The sequence below is a fragment of the Delphinus delphis genome, chromosome 17 (assembly GCF_949987515.2).
Source record: "Delphinus delphis chromosome 17, mDelDel1.2, whole genome shotgun sequence".
NCBI lineage: Eukaryota > Metazoa > Chordata > Mammalia > Artiodactyla > Delphinidae > Delphinus > Delphinus delphis.
The window spans coordinates 26,340,875-26,347,975 of record NC_082699.1 but is presented as its reverse complement, the minus strand read 5'-3'; the positions used below and the strand labels follow the sequence as shown (position 1 = coordinate 26,347,975).

Here is a 7,101-nt window from a genome sequence, read left to right as displayed (position 1 = left end):
ACTCATTATTATAACATTATTAAAATAATCATATCTATTAATTATTCATCATAAAAAATAAAAAAAAATTCCCATCCAAGTACTAACCAGGCCCGACCCTGCTTATCTTCCGAGATCAGACGAGCTCAGGTGCATTCAGGGTGGTATGGCCGTAGAGGCGGAGAAGCTCTGGCCACAGGAAGTGCATGTGCAACAGGGTCCCCAAACATGGAGTCTTGTAGACCAGGCCTTACCTGAATCAGGATGAAGGAGTGGTGGGTCCAGGTGGGGCTGTTGGCTGTGCCCCTGCTTGCAGCCTATCTGCACATCCCCCCGTCCCCCCAGCTTTCTTCTGCTCTTCACTCATGGAAGTCATCAGGAAAATTTATTTTTACCTACAAGGGACTGCATATCTTCTACCAAGACTCTGTGGGTGTGGTTGGAAGTCCAGAGATAGTTGTGCTTTTACACGGCTTTCCAACGTCCAGCTATGACTGGTACAAGATTTGCGAAGGTCTGACCCTCAGGTTTCATCGAGTGATTGCCCTTGATTTCCTAGGCTTTGGCTTCAGTGACAAACCGAGACCACATCACTATTCCATATTCGAGCAGGCCAGCATCGTGGAAGCTCTTTTGCGGCATCTGGGCCTCCAGAACCGTAGGATCAAACTGTTGTCTCATGACTATGGGGATATTGTTGCTCAGGAGCTGCTCTATAGGTTCAAGCAGAATCGATCTGGTCAGCTTACCATCAAGAGTCTCTGTCTGTCGAATGGAGGTATATTTCCTGAGACTCACCATCCTCTCCTTCTCCAAAAGCTTCTCAAAGATGGAGACATGCTGTCACCCATCCTCACGGGACTGATGAACTTCTTCGTATTCTCTCAAGGTCTCACCCCGGTCTTTGGGCCATACCCCCGACCCTCTGAGACTGAACTGTGGGACATGTGGTCAGGGATACGCAACAATGACGGGAACTTGGTTATTGACAGTCTCTTGCAGTACATCAATCAAAGGAAAAAGTTTAGAAGTCGCTGGGTGGGAGCTCTTGCCTCTGTATCTATTCCCATTCATTTTATCTATGGGCCACTGGATCCAGTGAATCCCTATCCAGAGTTTTTGGAGCTGTACAGGAAAACGCTGCCGCGGTCCACAGCTAGAGGATCCCATGGGCTTCTTGAATGCATATATGGGCTTCATCAACTCCTTCTGAGCTGGAAAGAGTAGCTTTCCTGTATTATTTCCCCTATTCCCTTATCTGTTGTGTATTCCACTTAGCAAGAAATGCCCAAAAGAGGTCCTGGCCACCAAACACTATTCTCTCACAAAAGTCCACCTGACTCACACTGATGAACAGCATATAGTAAAAAGCCAGCAGAAGCTCTAAGGGTGACCTAATAGTCCACCTCCCATTCCTTTGACATCTGATCAAGTGTATGGACTTGCCTTTGTCTTTGTGTTAATAGGGAATTCTGATGGGCACTACTACTTACTGATGCAGAAAGACAGACAGACATTCTTTTGCATAAAAGTCTTTGAAACACTTCTATGGACTTTTCTGAAATATTTAGAAATGCTAATTTCTGGCCCTGGTTGGAATTATCTAAAGGTGCCACCTTCACCTCGCCTTGAATGGCTTTAATTCTCTAAGTGACACAGCTTCAAATGAGAATGAGTCTCCCTTGTCATAACATTGGATTTAGTTTGATTAGCTGCTTCTAACTGTAGTCATTTTGTTAGACTTTCATTTCAATAATGCAATATTCTAATTATACTTTAAGACTATGATTTACCTACACGTATTGTGTATGTATTTTATAAGGACACTAAACCAGCAGACACTTACTCTAGCAGAGTATTTTAACCTTATTAAACATGTTTCATTTCTGAGTAAACTGAGGTAAAGCCAAGCCATTTACAGAATTTCCTAAAATCACAGAACATTAAGGACAGTAGTCTCTGTGCCAGAGATTTACTGTTATTTGCTGTTAGAACTGGTCTTTCCAGCTAATAACAGTCGGACTCGTCATACCTCAGTGCTTAGAAGCATGTCCCTCCTGAGCCAGAGTGGAGAGGAGGGGATCGTTGTACAGTCCAAGTTACCAGGCTGAATATATACTGATTGCTTAACTTCTCGTTGGTTGTCCCAGAGAGGGTTCCTCATGTAGCTCAGCAATTCCTGTACTTTACAGATGGGAAAGTTCCAGAAACTTTAAGAACAAAGTCTGAAAGTTCTATGAGTAAATGGTGCTGAATACTTTTTTTTTTTTAAGCCATAGTTTCATTGTCTTAGTTAAAACAGGATTATTGAGTGGTGATTTTAAATTCTTTTTTATTTTTTTATTAGCAACTTCAAGTATAACAACTGGAATAAGTGTTTATTTTCTATTAATAAAAATGAATTTTGACAAAAAAAAATATAGAACTGGCACCATGAACATTCTCCCACCTCTTTGGCAAAGGTAATTTGATATGATAATATGAAATCTCTAAACCAATTGTATTGTCTAGCTTTTCTGTTTAATATTTATATGTCTAGGGCCAAAATGATTCACCGTAACATTTTTTACACTAAATAAATGTAAAGATTGCATTTGGTTCAGAATAAAGTTATGTTAATTTCTGTTTCTTTCCATCCTGGTGCATGGCAGATGCCCAATCAATGTTTATTGAGTTAACTTCATTTAAACATCTATCAGTTGAAGACATAGTGTGGTAAGCAGCTTTAGTCATGGCTCCCAATGACCCCTCCCTCCCAGTATTCCTGCCTTTGTGCTCATCCCTTAAGTGTGGGCTAGACCTAATGACTTGCTTCTAACCAATAGGATACAATAAAAAAGATGAGATATCACTTTCATGATTAAGCTACAAAAGTAGGTGACTTTCTGTCTCTCTCTCTCTTTCTCTCTCTCTCTCTCTCTTTCTTGCTGTTACTGTCTTTTGTATTCTTGTTTGCCTGATCAGATGAAGCAAGATGCCATGCTGTGAGATGATCTTTGAAAGCCCCACATGACTAGGAACAGAGGGACAGTCAACAGCTTGTGAGCCTCAGAGCCCTCAGTCCAATAACCCACAAGAAACTAAATCTATCCAACAAATAGAAGAGTCAGCTAGGAAGTGGATCCTTTCCAGTCAAGTTCTGAGTTGATTTCCATCAGTAAGACCCACACTCAAAAGACTTGGCTAAGATGTACTTAGATTCCTGACCCACAGTACCTGTGAAATAATAATTGTTGTTAATTTAAGATACTAGGTAATTGAATAATTTGTTATGTAATAATACATAACTAAGACACTTAGTAAGAATTGTGATATGGGATAAAAATAAGTGGAATAGGAACACTGCTTATAGACTTTTGGAGATGGTAATTCACAGTAATTTGTTGTTTTAGAAAGAACAAGCTCAATTCTAAATGCCAGATTGATAATACTCCTATTACTTAATAAGATTCTTTTAAAATTGAGTATTTTACACCATTTTCTTTTTATCTTAAATTTTTAATTTTATTACACTTTCTACAAATAAGTGTATCCTAATATAATATGCTTTTATACCGTAAAGTTTTTTGGATTATTTTATTATCATCTTCAACAATATCTGTTTATTACTTATCCTTACTGCTATCCCTACAACTATATCCTCTAAGTATAGATATAAATTTAAATTGAAAATATTTTTTAATGTTCTTTGACCAGATGTGTTTAAGAATTTTTGTGTGTGTGTGTGTGTGTGTCTAAGAATTTTAAATGCATCTTCTGGGATTAGGCATCATTAGAATTAGTATACATCAGACATATTACATTTTTGATAAATAATTATTGAATATAAATATAAAATTATGAAACTGCATATTATTGTGATGAGCAGGTCTCTTTTCCAAATTATTTTACATATTAAATGTTATTGCCTCCTGCAAGAATAAGACAGAATACAGCATCATCAGCTGTTTTGATTTAAATAATGTAATTGCTAACAAGTCTGGTTGAAAATAATAAGTAGAAAAAAATTTAAAAGTTTTTTATGACAATATCACTCAATTATTTATCTCTTTCTGTGCTATATGCTGAAACTCTAATATATATTCCTTGAATTCTTTTTAATGTAAATAATTGGAAACCACATGTATTTCACAACAATTTGTTATTCAGTGATTATCGCTCACTTCCTCAACCCCAACATTGATATTTGAAATTATCAGTTTAGTCACTAAGTTATAAGCTTTTTTTTTTTAAACTGAAGAAGATGGAGCATAAAAAGAAGACTCTTGTATGTTATCTGATGATGAGCCTTTTCTCAGGCAGGATATTTTTTAATGAATAAATATATACTAAAAGCAGTTGAAAATTAGCAAAATTAAAACTGTTCTGCAAACTTTGCCTTGTAGCACTCCAGGGGCACAAATAGCCAAAACTGATGATTTTCTTTCTTACCATGTCAAAAAGATTTCACTGTTGAAATAATTTCAGGATTTATGAAAGCGTCTCTACTTTGTAAAATCTACCTCTGAAATATTTTAAATACATTATTGATTTATGTCCTAAACTCCAAATAGAATTCCAGTTCTCACACATGTGCATCTCTTCGTGTACTTACAGTGGTAAAGAATATACTATCGACTCAATTGTACGAGTTGAAAATCTGGAAGTCATCTTAAAGCTTCCATCTCTTTTGTCCACTGTAGCAATAAATCAACATGCTCCAACTGTTTCACTATTAAATTGGCATATACTTCAGGCTTTCTTCCCTTCTGCATAGATTCACTGCCACTGCTGTAGCTTAGGCAGTGATACCTTTTCTGGCAACAGTTTCCTAAATGTTCTTCCCTCCTTTAACCTTTCTACCATTCTAATGCACTCCAGAATGCTGTGCATGTAGTCATTGTAATAAGCATTTTTGATCATGTCATCTTTTCTCAAAATTCTCCAATGGCTACTCATTATTTAAACGATAAAATCAACATTAATTAACCTACTCTGTAAGACTCTCCATGGCATGAGCTTCATGTTCTGACAGGTCGTAATTATGCATTGTCATAAATTTTCATTAATACAAAAATATTCTGTTCTAGTACAATCAACTTTCTATTTATCTGCAGCACCACACAATAGCCATAGTTCTTTCACAATAGTTTCTAAGTTTCTTATGCATTTTCTGTGTTTCCCCCCTCTCTTTCTAACATTTTAAATTACCCTCCATGCAATCCATGTATTCTTCAAGCAACAATAATGAGACATCTACTCTGTGACCATTGCAATGCTAGACCTCAGAGATAAAACTATGACTGTCATTATCATGCTTTGGAGGAGAGTACAGTTTAATGACAACAAATAAAATTTTCCTCCTGATTTTTTCCCTAATGAATTTTTACTTATATTTTGTCTCATTTTAAATGTGTCCATCTCTTTGTAGGTTAACCTGACCTTATCAGGCAGAAGTTAAGTGTTCTTTCAATTATGACCAGCATGCTTCTTTTAAATGCATCTAGTACACAAAGCATTTGGAATATTTTTAAAGCTTGTATGTTTGATATTTTATTAGGCTGTAAACTTCTTTCAGTGAGGAATTTTTGTTCTTTCGGTTTTCAATTCCATGTACTATATAGTTTTGAGCACATATATGTGGTTAATAACATCTAGTGAATTAAGTGTTTGAGCGTCAATCCTCTGAAAGCTATATGTACATCTGCAAGCTATGTTCCTTATTTCTTAGATCCTGCAATTGTTGTCAAACTATGCTAACATTAGAATTTGCTAAAAGCAGTGCCTTATTAATGAAAATCAATAGCAATAGGTAACAACACCCTACTCAGTGTCAAAGCCTATTTAAATTTAAATGGAATGAAAAGTCATCTAGTTAAAGTTTTCACTTAAAAGATCTACTGAAAAAAGACTTTTAAAACAGAATGGAAAAGTAAGGTTTATGACCTGTATCTGTCTTCCAGGGCAATCAATGCTTTCTTTACTAGATAAAACTCTTCTATTTTTTGTTCATGTGTTTTTATCCTCAGCCAAGAAACAGCTTTCTTTTTCTCTGTCCCTTTAGCCACTGTAGGGAAAAAAATATGACTGTAGGAAATTGTCATAAATTTTGTTATTTCAGGCATAATTAGCAGTTCACAATGTTCTTTGTTCTCAGAGAGCAATTTACTTGGATCACCATCACTGCATAATTAGCAAGTGCCCACTATGTAAATTTGGGTTTGCTTTTCTGCCCATCACTGATTTAAGATAATTTTAATTCCAAGTAAAAGAAAACTCAATTCAAACTTATTTAAACAATTGAGAGAATGTTTTGACTCATATAATTAAAATTCCTAGACACAGTTTGTTCAATGCTCTGGCATGTTTTGTTTAAAATTCTCTAAGCTTGTGATTCCCCTGTATCAACTTCTTCTTCGGATTGGCTTCTCCCACTTTAGCAAATGGCTTCAGCAATTACAGGTCTCCAATTAACAGACCATCTTATGCAGAACAAGCTTTGCACTGAATGAACAATGATTGGACTTAATCCCTTTAGGCAGGTGTATACCATGCACCAATTATTTTAGGCTTGGTTTACCTGGTACAGTCACTACGGTAAGAGGAATGAGGATTTACTCACTGATATTTCACCCAAACAATGTAACTGTCACATGGGGAAATCGTAGTTTAGATGTGTAAAGATAACTACAGTGAACAATATAAACTATCAGTTAAAAGAAAATATTAACCTAATTCACCTTTCAAAAGTCACTTATTTTCACTTATATGGTTAGAAGAATTCATCAGGTGAAGCTGCACTAATGCAGCTACACTGCATCGAGTTATTTATATTATCAATTCATTTCCCTTTACTGATTGAGTCTTTCCCATCTTCATACAAAATTGCTGCTATTTATTCCATATTTAAAACTAACTAGGTAACAAAAGAAAACAACAGCAAAAACCCTCTCTTAACTTTATTTTCCCTTGTAACAATTAGCTTATTTCTTTCACTTGATTGATAGCAAAACTCCACAAAAAATTATCCACATATACAATTCTAGTTTCTCTTCTTCCATAGTTCCCCAAACCCACTCCAATAAAACTTTTGCCACCAGGCTTATTAAGATTAAAAACTACCTGTACATTTCAAAATCCAAC

General features: G+C 35.8%; 1 pseudogene; it reads left to right on the top strand.

Moving 5' to 3' along the window:
- The first annotated feature begins 243 nt into the window (after positions 1-243).
- Positions 244-1,192, top strand: LOC132440220 (mesoderm-specific transcript homolog protein pseudogene; annotated as a pseudogene).
- The last annotated feature ends 5,909 nt before the right edge of the window (positions 1,193-7,101 follow it).